Below are 15,866 nucleotides of genomic sequence, written 5' to 3'. Positions count from 1 at the left end.
CCCCACCCTCACCCGCACCCCCACCCCATCCCACCAACTCCTTGCAAATGGCTCACCATCACAACCCACCCATCCCAAAACCTAGCCCTGCATGCGTCCCCAAAGCATGCACACCCATCACCAAAGCATGCCCACTGCACATCCCCATCTCCCCCACAAGCCACCGTCACAACAGCCCCCACAAGGGAATGCCAGTACTGGGGTACACGGCCACCCACCCATTACACGAAATGGCACACACAGAAGCAATAACCATACTCTTATACCCCTGCAGGACCCGAACGTCACCTCACCACCCAGGAGGGTCCAGAGATGTCCATCCCACCCCCAGAAGAGGCCCCCAGTGATGACAGCAGCTCTGTCTCCCTGGACCCAGATGACCAGCCCGGCCCATCGGGGACCTCGGGACAGTCGGTTCCCCACAGACAGCCACAGGCTACAGCAGACCTAACCCCCTCTGGGAACACCAGCACAGCTCCCACCCAGCGGGCCCATGCCTCTGTCTCCAGGACACGTCAATAAGCGGTGTGTCCACCACTACAGGGCACCCAGGTTGACCCACCACCCCAACAACAACAGGGACCTGGGGGCAGTGGTAGTGGGCACACGGTCCAGGGGACAGAGGCCCAGGAACACAGGGGAACTGGGAGGGCTGCTGTGCGACGGGGGGGGGATAGGCCCAGGGAACCCACTCTCCAAGAGGCCCTCTACTCCATCATGGGAGCATACCACCGCTCCCAGGAGACGATGGCGACGGTACTGGCCAGGTTCCAGGAGATCCAGGTACTGCAGGAGGAACAGTACATGGGGTTCAGAGAGGAACTGAGAAACATTAGTTCCGCAATGGGGACCATCGTCGTGGCTCTTAACCAGATATTCACCACATTGCGGGACCATGTTGCACCACAAAGGGCCCCTGTCACTAGCATGGACCAAGACCAGGCTACCACCTCCGCCGGCGCTAGTGGACAGGAGGCCCCCACACAACGACAGGCTACCAGAACCCCACCTCCTGCAAAAGAAGAACCACCCCGCAAGCGGTACCTGAGATCTTAGAAGAAGACAGAGTAGGATGCCAAGACCCCCGCCAGCAAAGGATACCCCCTGATGTCATCCCACTGTCCCACATTGTCACCCTGTCCAACCTTAAACTGCCCCTGCTCCATCCTTCTACAGGCATATGGACAATGCACCTGTGAGACTGAAAACTGGACTCTGCCATGGACATTACTCCACCATCACCCATCACCGTTTTTCAACCATGTCCCTAAATTTAGCACTTTAATAAAATCACTTATTGCACTTAAAAAATCTGGAGTCTGCTTGTATTTTGAACAAATGTATTAGACATAACGGTGCAAAAATGTTCAGTTACATTGTGATGACAACATACCACTGTCACACAGCTGTAGTCCATGGGCAAACAAAGCAGAGGTCACGCAGTGGGGCCCACAGCTCTGAAAACGGAAGGGAAAGTCACAACTCAGTTAACAGGAACTGGGGGGAAACACAGACAATAGAGAGGCAGGAGACTTTAAGTAAATGTAAAATGGCGGGGTTGATTCGTACCTGTGTGCTACTGAAAATACTGTTGTATCACTGGGCCTGATTCTAACTTTGGAGGACGGTGTTAAACCGTCCCAAAAGTGGCGGATATACCACCTACCGTATTACGAGTCCATTATATCCTATGGAACTCGTAATACGGTAGGTGGTATATCCGCCACTTTTGGGACGGTTTAACACCGTCCTCCAAAGTTAGAATCAGGCCCACTGTGTCCCTGTTGTCTGTGTCGTCCCCGTCGTCTTCCTCCTCTTCACTGTCCACAGGCTCCACAGCTGCTACAACACCACCATCTCGACCATCCTCCTGCAGGAAAGGCACCTGGCGTCGCAAAGCCTGGTTGTGAAGCATACAGCAGGCCACGATGATATGGCACACCTTCTTTGGTGAGTACATTAGGGATCCACCTGTCATATGCAGGCACATAAACCTGGCCTTCAGGAGGCCGAAGGTCCGCTCGATCACCCTCCTAGTCCGCCCATGGGCCTCATTGTACCGTTCCTCTGCCCTGGTCCGGGGATTCCTCACTGGGGTCAGTAGCCACGACAGGTTGGGGTAACCAGAGTCACCAATTAGCCACACACGGTGTCTCTGTAGCTGTTCCATCACATAAGGGATGCTGCTATTTTGCATGATGTACGCGTCATGCACTGACCCAGGGAACTTGGCATTTACATGGGAGATGTACTGGTCAGCCAAACAGACCACCTGGACATTCATTGAATGATAACTTTTTCTGTTCCTGTACACCTGCTCACTTTCACTGGGGGGAACCAAAGCCACATGGGTCCCATCAATGGTACCAATGATGTTGGGGATATGTCCAAGGGCATAGAAATCACCCTTCACTGTAGCCAAATCGCCCACCTCAGGGAAAACAATGTAGCTCCGCATGTATTTCATCAGGGCAGACAACACTCTGGACAAAACCTTAGAAAAAATAGGCTGAGACATCCCTGATGATATGGCCACTGTTGTTTGGAATGATCCACTTGCCAAAAAATGGAGTACTGACAGCACCTGCACCAGAGGGGGAATCCCTGTGGGGTGGCGAATGGGGGACATCAGGTCTGGCTCCAGCTGGGCACACAGTTCCTGTATAGTGGCTCGGTCAAGTCTGTATGTCAGTATGACATGTCTTTCTTCCATTGTCGACAGGTCCACCAGCGGTCTGTACACGGGAACATTCCTCCATCTCCTCGCAAGTCCCAGCAGACGGTCCCTAGGAAGGACAACATGGAGCACAGAGTCAAGCAACCCACAGGTACGTAACCACAGCTTGCACAGAACACGATTCGCTATGCATTGAATGGCTTGTATGAGTGGCAATGCAACGCCTAGGCCTGTGTGATGCAGTAGAAATTAAGCTATGTGGGCCCTTGGAATGGCGGCTGCCTGACCTGTGAAGTGTGACAATGGGATGTGAGGTCAATGCGCTGGCGTGGCACACCGTGGCGGTAGGCGGTCGAAGACCGCGGCGCAAAGCAGCATTGGTTAACATTGAACCCTATGGGTCTCAGGAGCCAATGACGATGTGCGCCGGCGGTCGCGGTACGCACCGCCGCGGTACGCACCGCCACGGGCGTGACCGCCATTTTCTATCTGCTTAATCACTCGAGACCTGATCATCCACAGGAGAGGACCTATACTGCAAGTGCTGCTGTGACCTCGGTCTGGAAGAGACAATGGCTGCTGCGACTGGGGAAAAGGCCCCTGCCTTCACATCTGAGGAATTGGAGAAACTTGTTGATGGGGTCCTCCCCCAGTATGCGCTACTCTACGGTCCTCCAGACCAACAGGTAAGTACACTGGGACCATGCTTTGTGGGCAATGCCTGGGTTCAGTGGGGTGAATGAACGATGGTGCGGAGGGGAGCGTATGAGGCATGCATCAAACGACAGATGAGAGCATGTGCCACATGGCAAGTGTGGGGATGGGGGGACACTCACATCGAGCATGCAGAAAATTCTGATATTATATTTCCTCTCCCTGTACGTGTCATATAGGTCAGCGCCCATCAGAAAGTCGACATTTGGCGTGCCATCGCCAAGGACGTCCGGACCCTGGGGGTCCACAACAGACGGGGCACCCACTGCCACAAGAGATGGGAGGACATCCGCTGCAGGAGCAGAAAGACCGCGGAGGCTCTGCTGGGGATGGCCTCCCAACGTAGGAGGGGTGCCACGCGTCAATTGACCCCCCTGATGTCTCGGATCCTGGTGGTGGCCTACCCAGATTTGGATGGGGGCGTGAGGACATCACAGCAGACACAAGGGGGTGAGTACACTCTCATTCTGCTGACTATGCGCGCAGTGGAGGTGTCTGGGTGGGGGAGGAGGGCTGTGGGTATCCCTAGGCCAGGGCGATTTCTCTAGGCTAGGCCCCTCCGTAAGGCATGGCCCTGTGCCCCCGCCCACCACCTCTGTAGGGTGCCAAGTACAGCTATCCATGGCCCTGTGTCACCTATGTGTGCAGTTGTCGTCTATAGGCTTGTAGGCCATGTCCCACTGATTGAGTAGTGTACCCCAAGTGCGCGGCGTAGTGCAGGGGGCTTCTGTGTCTGTCCTCTCCGCCAACTGTGTTGCCAATGCATAGACATGTCTTTATTCTCCCCCCCCCTTTTTTGGTCTGCTCTTCCTGTTCATGTGTGCATTAGCATCATCTGGCGGAGGAGAAGTGGCATTGGAGCACGAGGGAGCTGCATCTCACATGGCCCCGGAGGGCCATGCAACGGACTCTGATTTGACCAGTGAGACGGAGGGCGAGGGGGCTCCACAACGGGGACACGTGGAGACATCAGCGACACCAACACGTCCTCGGAAGGGAGCTCCCTAGTGGTGGCGGCAACATCCGTACCCACTGCAACAACAGGTACAGCCGCCACCCAGCGCACCAGCTCTGCCCTCCCAGCAGCCCCTCAGCGTTCGCCCCGTGCCCGCTCGCACACCAAGGCGGGCATCTCCTTCGCCCCAGGCACCTCAGGCCCTGCCCCAGTTACCCCTGCTGCCCTCAGTGAGGAGGTCATCGACCTCCTCCGGTCGCTCATTGTTGGGCAGTCTACCCTTTTGAATGCCATCCAGGGGGTGGAAAGGGAGGTGCATTGGAGCAATGCATACCTGGAGGGCATTCATTCGGGTCAGGCTGCCCATCAGCGATCGTTCAACGCTCTGGCCTCAGCACTGACGGCAGCCATTGTCCCTGTCTCCTGCCTCCCTCCTCCAACTCCCTCCACCCAGTCCCACTCCCCTGTTCCTCTGCCTATCCCAGACACACCTACAGACCAGCCTGCACACACCTCAACACCCAAGGTCAGCTCATCCAAACATAAGCACCACACATCACACAAGCATTCACACAAGCAACATCCACATGCAGACATGCCAACAGCCACTGCCCCTTCTGTGTCCCCCTCCTCCTCGTCTCCCTCCTCCCTCCCTGTGACGTCCCAACTCACACTTGCATGCACCACTTCATCAGCCACTACGTCCATCACCAGCACACCCACCAGAACACTCCGCACACGTGCAGTCACCACCCCCACTGCCATTTACACGTCCCCTGTGTCCTCTCCCAGTGTGTCTGTCACCCGTGTGTCTGGCACCGCCGTCTCTGCACCGCTCCGCTTGGCCCTTCAACTCAAGCACCGCTCCGCTGGGCCCTTCATCTCAAGCACCGCTCCGCTGGGCACCGCCGTCTCTGCACCGCTCCGCTTGGCCCTTCATCTCAAGCACCGCTCCGCTGGGCCCTTCATCTCAAGCACCGCTCCGCTGGGCCCTTCATCTCAAGCACCACTCCGCTGGGCACTGCCATCTCTGCACCGCTCCGCTTGGCCCTTCAACTCAAGCACCGCTCCGCTGGGCCCTTCATCTCAAGCACCGCTCCGCTGGGCACCGCCGTCTCTGCTCCGCTCCGCTTGGCCCTTCAACTCAAGCACCGCTCCGTTGGGCCCTTCATCTCAAGCACCGCTGACACATTGGCAGAAGGGGCAGGCCCGGATCAGTGTCAGACAGGGCTGCACGATACACTCTGGGCACCAAGAGTCCTCCAGTACCGCTGGAGTCTGTCATCCACTTGGGAGACTGTGGCTTTGCACTCCCCAGGATGGCACAGTGGGCAACCCACCCACTGTAGAGACTTGAGAGACTGTGGCTTTGCACTCCCCAGGATGGCACAGTGGGCAACCCACCCACTGTAGAGACTTGAGAGACAGTGGCTTTGCACACCCCAGGATTGAACATTGGCCGTGGAGGCCCCTTGTGGATCTGGCGTCGTGGACTCATGTGGCTGAGGTGGCCCCCCTTCCCTTCCCCTTAGGTGCCTGTAGTTTTCCTATCTGATGCCCCTGCAGTGTTCTCTCCAATGGATTCGGGTCTCATGTGTGGGCTTTGCCCATGTGTTGAGGACCATTGGCCCACGTACAATGACAGAAAGCCAATTCTGACGGGACAATATACATATGTGTATATAGTTATGGGATGTTCGTCTTACTTATTTACTTTGCCTTACAATATATTTGTATTACAATTACTTATTATTTTGTCTTTGCATTCTTCCGGGGGGTTTGGGGGGCGTCACTCTGAGTTGTTGCTCTGCATTGGTGTGTAGGTAGTTGGGGGGGGGGGTGTCGTGTATGTGTGTGCCCGTAATCTTTTCTCCTCCCCCCTCCCGTGTGTCGTAGGTGCAGTACTCACCGTTGTCTTCTGTGCCGGCGTTCGTGCTCCTGGTAGAGGAGCAGGTAGACAATAGCTGGTAGGATGTGTAATTCTGGTTCCATGCTGTCCAGATTCCTCGTGGAGTGTGTAGAGGTGAGCGTTTTATCGTTCGTAGTCTGTTTCCGCCGTGTTTTTATCGGCGGGGCTCCCGCCCCGGAAAAGGTGGCGGATTGGTGAGTTGTGATAGGGTGGGCGGTACATTGTCTGCCGCCTGTCTGTTGGCGGTGACCGCCGCGCTGCTTGTGTTAAAGTGGCGGGCTGTGTTGGCGGTTCCCGCCAGGGTCGGAATTCCATTTTTTTGGCCGCCTGCCTGTTTGCGGGTTGGCTGCCGCTTTAACACCGACCGCCAGGGTTGGAATGACCCCCAGAATTTCTATTAAGACATCTGCTTCAGCACTCTCGTCTACTGCATTTGTCACACAGGATGGAAAACAATGTCTCTGTCACCCAGATGCCTCTAGTACCATAGCTCTCTATTTCCTCTAATACTGAACAATGCCTGGGTACTGTACACATGCTAAACAGATCTCCAACTAAAGAAAATTGTAAATGCTAAATGCTAGAGTGAGTGGAAGAATCGTTTTTCATGATTGTTACGAGAAAAATAAGGGCAAACTGAGTACATATAATTTGTGAGTGTGTGTAAAGCTAAAAAAAAAAAAAAAAATTTTTATAAACTGGCCTGTGATATCAGCCTTAAGCATCTGCCGTGCAGTTCAGTGTATTCAATACACAAACAATATCCATGTTAACATACAGCAAGGTCCCCTAAATATGTATCAAAAGTTATGCTGCTCATGTGAAAGAGAATTAAATGCAGAAGAGTAAGTAGGTTCTATGAACAATTATAGGCCATATTAAATTGCACTATGCATGTTGCTTGAAAAATCTAACACTTCTCGTGCATTTTTAAAGGGAAATTGTGCTGAATATGCACCATATCACTGCCATTTTCTCAAAAATGTCTTCTGTTGGGTAATCTACAAGGTGTGGTGGGACATGGCTTTCTTGGCACACTCTAACAGCATTTGACTATTACATGACTGCCCTTTTAATTCATTTGAAAAAATCATGAGAAAAATACGTTTACAATGTTCTATTTGACTCTTCATTTTTCCAAAAGGGACTAAGGGGACTAAGGGCACCCTCTACTACCAACAAAACCAGCCTGAACGGACATCTGACGTAGTGGCCACCTCTTGCAGCTGTTACCAGTGGCGGCCAGCAGTTTTAGAAGGGAGGGCGGGAAGCACACTCACACTCATTCTTTCACACACACATGCATTCACACACACACGCACGCATGCACATCCATTAACAACACTCATTAACATTCAAACATACACCCACACACCAAACATTCATTTAAAAAGATCGCACGCACACTTATCTTCAGCCTCGGAGGTCCCAGGAGGGTTGGGACTGCTGCCTTTCCTCATAAGGGAAGGCAGCAGTCCCAACTTCGTCACAGAGTGAGATGGGGTCAGTGAGACTGCTGATCCCACCCCACTCTGTGACGTGGTGTCACTGATTGACACTCACCCTGGGCGCTTCAGAGCTTAAACCTGAAGCGCCCAGGTCGAAGTCAATGGGTGACACTTCCCTCATCACCCGGGGGAAGGCCTAGAGGCACTTTTGCTAAGCTGAGGAGGTCACGTCCACAGGAGCTGTGCAGCCGAGCAAAGTTCAGCTCAGGCAGCCAGCTCCTGGCTGCCTGACCTGAACATGAAGAGTGTCTATTAGGCAGACCTTAGTTCAGCCTGACCGGCACTCATCATGAGGGGCATAAGGTGGGGGAGTGTGGCCCCTGCGCCCTAAAGGATGGGCCGCGCCTGGTTGTTACCAGCCTTCACCACATGGCAACACCAACAAGAGTCACACAGATCGCCGTGCTTCAGTACTGAGGCTGTCTGTGCTACTCATGATTTCCCTTAAGTACTTCAGTACAGAAATGGAGCAAATGCTTATTTGTATCAGCTTGCTGTGTGTGTATTAAGGAATTGAGTAAAATCTTGTTCATTCCATTAGATACCATATTGCACACGAATTTCTATGCAAGAAAAAAATATTTAAGCAAAGTGAATATGCTACGTTTGAACTGTATTTACTCAGTGAGGAATGGAACAATGGTAGGTTGAAAGTAAGTCTGAGATAAACTTCGCCCCATTTATTACCAAATAATATTCATGTATACGATTAACTGAAAAAAGCAGCATTACACTCAACAGATCTATACGCAAAAGATGCATTATTTATAGTTTTTTAGGGTCGAGTCTGCGTTGCATGCTCTCGCGCATGCGTATCGCAGCGAGACGCTTTTGTATTTAGAAAAGGGCTCGGAGCCCTGTCAACTTCACGTCAGTGTTTTTTATTGGTTCGTGGGCTTGCCTAATAAAATCTGCTTGCTTTCATTAGTCGAAGGCAAGCATACGTCATGCCTTTTCCGGTGGCTAGCCCTCCTCGAGCGCAGCGACCAAGTACAGAAAACATGCGAGGCTCGCTGTTTTCCATCGGGCTCGTGGACTTCTTTTTCTCTAATTTACGAGCGCGATCTCGCTTGGCAGAAGTCGAGCGCTTTACATAGTTAATTTCACTTTTTCGGGTTGTGTACACAAATGCAGTTTTGCCCGATAGGTGAAAAGTCGAGTTAGGAGTTTACAACCCGATCAGCTCTGACATGAGTAAATGCTTGTTATATAATGATGTGTCTCACCAAAATTTACCGCAGTGCGGAAATGTTAGCCAAGCTGCAGCAGCAGCATAATGAGCTTTTGCAGCATTTCTGAAGCGCTGTGATCTGTCCTTGGTCATCTCTGTTTGTATACTTCTGACAACGGCTGTGCTTCTCTGTTTGGGATCCTTCAAAGAAGGCATGCTAAGCGTGTGCGTATTCACAGTTCAAAGGTCTGCATTGCATTGAAAATCACATTGAAACGCAACAAATAGATGCGAGGAGAAAAAAAACATATATAAATATCACCTTCAGAGTTAAAACTGTATTACACATTTTATAGCCACCAAAAATGTGGTCCTTGTGATAATAGAAGAGAGAGAAGGAACTAAGCCATTATTCAAACAACGTCGATGCATTTCACCACAGCAATTACCCCTTACTGCTCCTTCGGTAAGGGAGTATGTTACAAAAGCTTCATTTCAATTCTGTTAACATTGATAGAAGGATAGTTGCCCTCTATATGGCATTAGGTGCAAACTGATACATCAGAGCAGTCAGTTAATTTCACTACAAGCATATTAACATTTTAACAAAGGTATATGTATGTTTTCAGTTTATAAGGATAAGATTTGTGTTCGGGGACTACCAAAATAGGAATCTGAACAATAATTAGCTTATTAACTAACTCCTTTGTCCCGGAAAAAAAAAAAGTAATACCTCTACTATTAGTTGCTGTTAGCAGAGTACAATATGCGCACCTGTGGATATTCCTCACACATGAGGAGATAACGCACAGATTCTTATCAGAGAGTGGTGACAGTTCCACTGTACAGTCTTTCAGGCAATACCACCCACTTGAGCCATCCGTACTACTTGAATCAAACTTCTAAGAACACAAGCAGTACATGTGCCCACTACACAAGGAAAGTGCAAAATTAAAGGAAACATTAAAAAGTAATTTATAACTTTCCATTTATGACTCACTTTAGTATTGTAGAATGGAAAAGATGACAATTGACTTGAAATGTAGCATAGAATACTGTGCCTCTTTTGTTGAAAAATACTAATGTCGATATATGTGCTCACATAACTAAACTCAGTGGAACTGATGACGCAGAAAAGGAGGGTCCAACATATATTCATATATCATGTAACCAAAATCGTATAATGTAGTGTGATTTTAGTAAAGAAAATAATGTACGAGGGAAATTGTGCCCTCGGAGTAGTTCGCCAATATTATAAACGAGCTTTATAAATCATGAAGAATTGAAAATTGTAGTAATCTGTCATAATCGCAAATGTGTGCCATGATTTCTTATTGAAACTGTGTGTGCTTAGCTTAAATTTAGTAGAGGCTTTGGCCTAGTTGCCTGGTCTCAAATTCTAACTGCGTGGCTTTTCCTTGAACTAATAAAATGAACATTTTACTCTAAAGTTGTATTTTCCAGTAGGGATGACTAACATACTTATCTCCAAGGTTTCGTACTAGGCAAGTTTCATCCCCTTTGAAGCAAGGTCAGTCTCTGCAGGTGCGGACAATAAGAGCACTGATATCGAAGTAATTGGCAAACCATGTTACAACTTGTGTTCCAAGGCCCCAAGGACAATGTATGCATAAATGAGTACTAGGAGAAAGGCACTTTCCATTGGTCAATTTGAAGCCACCCTATGAACCCTCCAATGGAAGACCCTGCAGAATTTGGAATGTTTCTTACCTACCGGACAAAGAGAAGTCAGCCATTTTTCCTTGATGCTATCTTTGAAGCCAAACGCCAGACGCCATCTTAGACGACATCTTGATGCCCTTTTCTCTATTCCAGAGAAAGAGACTGAGAATTCTCACCCTAGAGACTTTAACTTTAAATTGCCCCGTTTTGCCCATGCAGTAACTTTGCCCCATTCTCCTTGCTGCTGCAAGGAAACTTGCCCTTAACTTTGCCCCTTTAAAATCCGCCCCATGCTGATCGAACCGCTACCTGAAGGACGAAGACTTTCTTGAATGCTGATTGTAATTGGTAATTATGAAAGGATAACTGTATTATGCATTGTGTTTTTCCTTTTAGGTTCCAACTGCTATTTTGATAGGGCCCAAGCTAGAAGTTTTCCAAATTTGTGTTGACTAAATTTGTTTTGCATGAGGCCCCACATGCCGATGCTAATTAGAGGTTAGTCGAGGTATGCACTTGACGCACCATGTTGAATTGAAATCTTGTCATGCTGACCTATGTATGAAATTAGTCAAATTCAGTTGCTTATATTAGTGATTTGCATTGCCATAACTGAATGTATTATTATTCAGATTTTGCGTAGACTGCGTTTCTTCTGCCGCTATGGACAGCTAGTAATGTTCGTATACATATATCATTTGGTTTTGAGACTTATATACATAGTGCTAGCTTTGTTAATATAGGGAAATAAATTCACTAACTTTTAATAAACTGTTGTGATTATTCATGACTGAAAGGTCATGGCCTGTTGAAATACCAACTGTTATTGATTCCTAATGTGCTATTTTGATCCATTGATTGAGTATTGGCTATCGCGTACAACAGTTATTGGTTATTGATTTAAGTGACCCGACTATTCAAGGATGCGGAGGGCCCAACTTGGCTAAAAGGTTCACCGACCTCCAACGTGTCCAGATACAGGTAATTTATAAGGGCTGGACGTGTCATCAGAACCAATTGCCTTGGGCAATTTTCATTTGAATCAAGTTGCCTATGCAAGCTGTTTGACAATTTCCACTAGTTTTTGTTCGTTAGCATATAACTTGAATCACAAAGCCATTTTTATCTTTAACTATAAAAGTATGTTTATGACCACAAATTGCTCAATGTACACCTATCAGGAATTCACAGAAGGATCCCTAACAGTTGTAAATTATCCTACCACTGTGGAAGCAGTAGTAAACCACTCACAAAAGTTAGGTGAATGGGAGGATCAAGGGGTAGTCTGCCTTGAAAGCCAACCAATGCCCACAACCCTGTATGCTTTTTGGAAATCACAAGCAATTTTGGATCCCTTCCTCACTATGGACAGGTCAGGAGTACCTAGAGTGGGGAAATGAACAGTTCACCTAAACATTTGGATGAGTGTAGGGGAAGTGGTGTTCTAATAGGGAAAGTATTTTCCTGCAGAGAAAAAAAAAAGAAAAGATAAAAAGTTTAATTGCATATCGGCATGCATTTCCCCACGGTAAAGATGTACACAATGCACACTTCCACATTTTAGAAATGGGAGGGCAGGGAACATGTCACATGACATTCCCAGTAGTACACCTGGAAAGCCTTGTTGGGAACACATTTCCACATGTACTAGTAAGAATAAGTTGGTCAGTGACCTGACCTGCCAAACTCGTGGTTCCTCTACCTTACTTAGAGTTGAGGAGCCACAAAGTTTTCACCAGTGGAACCTAAACAGGCTCCACTGGCAGAACACTTGCCCTGGTGGCCCGTCTTCCTCTTTGCCATCAAGTCACAGTGACAGTTTCTGATCTACCTATGGTAGAAAACCGTTACTATATTTCCCTGCTTGCCTAGGACTGGTATGCATGTTACAGCAGTCTTAGGTATGGAAATCAATTAATGCCCCAGTGTACAGGGAGAAACAACCTGTGCTTCATGTCCATTTTCAATAACATTACCCTGCTTCAGTAATATTTTATTAAAAAAACAAAAAAACTTTGCAGAGTGGGCAAAACAAATATAGTCCCTGCTTGATAAAGTTATTTGCCTTCAGAACAAATTGTGCACCAACAGTTGTTCTGAAGGCTTTATAGATCTCTGCTTTGATTTTTATGTATGGCCAGGAAGCCTGAGGCCAGACCTCCCCTGATATGCTGCTTTGGTGGACTGCCCGATAGTCTACAAATAATTCATCATTATAACAGAGATTAATGCAAAATTTGTATGACTCTCTAGTTACCCCAAAATATTTGGTAATCCTATTAACAAGGATGAAACAAGTAAATTTTACTTATCAATAATATTTGTATTTCATCAGTTCATGAGCGAGTACATTGCTAACAGCTGAATGGCTTGCAGCATGATTACAACTCAATCAATGTAGACAACATATAGGCGGTCATTTAAGGCTTAGTGAAGTGGGTGAACTGCCACAAAATAGCAGTTTACTGGTTACCAAACTCCTGGTTCCTCCACCCATTAAGAGGTGAGAAAATCATTGTGTTTCGATTGGCAGAGCCTCTGCTGGTTCAGCTGATAGAAACACTTGACCTGGCGGCCCATCTGCCTCTGGGCTACTAGGTCATTGATTCTTTGCCTTGAGCTATATGTGCAACAAACAGGGTGTCTGCTTGGCAAACTCTCCAACCTTCAGAACCTCCACTATACCATGCCTGTCAGCAAGGTCTGAATTTTTAAATGTGGAAGGGGAGGGCATAGCCTCCCCTGGTGTGGCATGCCTCCGGGCAAACCACCAATCCCTATTTCGGGCCATCATTTTAAAATGCAGGCCAATGTCAGAGAGATTAGCCAATATATCTGGATTATATGCAGTGACTCCAAAGTATAATATTAATTAAATGAGCCACTTGACTATTCTGCATATCATAAGTAGGCCTGTCTGATGTTACTGGCCATGCTGTCATTTTTCTATGCACTGTGTGATAAACAAAGATTTTTAGGGTGATGCAGAAACATTCCTTGCATAAAAGCCCTATTAAAAAGGTAAACATTGCTATTCTTAATATTTTCTTCAGGTATTAGGTTATGTACATTTCTCTTCCATATATTTTGCTTAATTGAATTCCTAGGAGAAATAAATCCTTCCATCTTTGGTGTCCCATTAGGCAGTATCCAGCGAGTGAAATCTCAGTTTTGACAGAATTATGGTCCATTTCAAACTGTTTTTCTGTAACTTCTGTAACCTAGGAATAAATCATATGTAAAGTTGTTGTGAGAAATTGTTTCGTTGGTTAAATTGGGTATGAGTCCTGGTAAAGCAAAAGCCATAATCCCATGCAGGGTGAATTACAAAAAGTCACTAAATTAACCTCTGCTTAATCCTGGGTAGCTTGGCACAAAAAGCAGTCAGGCTTAACTTAGAGGCAAGGTGTAAATTATTCATGCAGCAGACAAACAGTGATAAAGTGAAAACACATCATAAGAAAAATACCAAGGCAAATTAGAAAAAGTAGAATACATTTTAAGAAACTATTTGACACCAAGGTGACAGAAATCCATCAGTAGAACCAAAATTGTGAATTTCTAAAGTTTTTAGTGAAAACTAGTGTTTACAAGATGAAAGTGCCAACCGTGGACACCTAGGGACAGATGTATCAAGCAATTTTGCATTCACAAACGGTGCGAATCACAAAATTCGGCCGTTTGCGAATGCAAAAATGCCTTTTAAGATGTATGAAAGGCATTCACTGTGCAATTTTAAGGAATGGCTAAAATAGTGATTCCTTAAAATTTCGACCCCATATAGAGAATCACAAATTGCGATTCTCTAAATAGGAAATCGCAAATAGGAAATTCCTATTTGTGATTTCCAAAGCACATGTATCAAGCATTTCACTGGGGTTTGCATTACCTAATGTGCGAACTCCTAACTGGAATTTGCAAATTGGGAAATGCAAAACCATTCGCACCTATGGGCGGACAGGCCCATAGGGATGAATGGATTCCCATTCTCTAATTGCGATTGGAAATTTTAAGAAATCGCTATTACCGAATCGCCAATTTCATACATCCCATTTTGCATTTCTTAAATAGCGATTTCTTAAAATTCGCTATTTAAGAAATGCAAAACGGATCTTTGATACATCTGGCCCCTAGTCACAAGCAACCGTTTCAGACTTAGAAGAAATTCTGAGAAAAAGTGTCTGAAAAGGTAATGTTCAGTGGGGCAAAGCTTCAGGAGGTGTCCAAGGATGCAACTTCATCACTGGATGCCCTTGGGTCGAAGCCGTGGTGGAGATTTCTATGTTCGGACTTAGGGCCTGATTTAGATATTGGTGAAGAGGTTACTCCATCACAACGGTGACGATTATCCCATCCATTGAAATCTAAGTCCCATTATGTCCTATTGGATTTAGATTTCAGTGGACAGGATATTCCTCACCATTGTGACAGTGTAACCCCTCTGCCAATATCTAAATAAGGCCCTAAGTCTCTGAAATGGAAGTGGAAAATTTCCAGCAGGACAAGGAAGAGATCTGTAGCTGAAGACAATTCCACAAGACCAGATACCCCTTTGTTGAAGGACTGCTGAAGAGGATTTGCTGCTGTTGAGAAGAACGTAGAGGACAAAAGTCACAAAGCAATCTGACCAACAATGCACCTGGGGCGGATAGGCTAGCCGATTAGTCCCGGTCGCCTCCTGGTTCACAGAGCAGTGTTTGGTCAAAAAATGTCTATGTCTTTAATTTTTTAGAACTGGCCATCTGGGCACTTTTAGCACCACAACCAAGGGTCTAGGACTGGTTGGACATCTCTTAGGGGTTCAATACTCACTCAGGCTGGATCCAAATGCAGTTTCAAGAAGGTGTGAGATTTTTATTTCCCAGTGGCTCTGAACAAGAGGCCAGCAGACCTGTATTTGGAGTCACTTCTGGTAGTCCTTGGAGGAGATGAAGATGTAGAGATCAACAGCAGGGCTGGCCTCTGAGAATTCAAGGCAGACTTCAAGCAGCAAAGCACCCTTCCAAGTACAGCAGCAGTTTGGCAGAGTACACAGCAGGTCACAGCAGAAGGCAGTCCTCCGACAGTCCTTCCAGAGGTCCAATATGTAACTGAAGAGTGGGTCTGAATGTCCTATTTTTATACACTGGTGCCATTCTTTTTGAAGGTGGAAGAAGCTGCTGGAAAGTTTCTTTGAAGTGCATGGAATTTCCTGACTCCCCTGCCCTGGCTCCAAGCTGGCTGAAGTGACAATACAAGGTCATTAGGCC

The sequence above is a fragment of the Pleurodeles waltl genome, chromosome 1_1 (assembly GCF_031143425.1).
Source record: "Pleurodeles waltl isolate 20211129_DDA chromosome 1_1, aPleWal1.hap1.20221129, whole genome shotgun sequence".
In the NCBI taxonomy this organism is placed as follows: Eukaryota; Metazoa; Chordata; class Amphibia; order Caudata; family Salamandridae; genus Pleurodeles; species Pleurodeles waltl.
The sequence above is the reverse complement of the archived record's forward strand: the minus strand, read 5'-3'. Positions refer to the sequence as shown.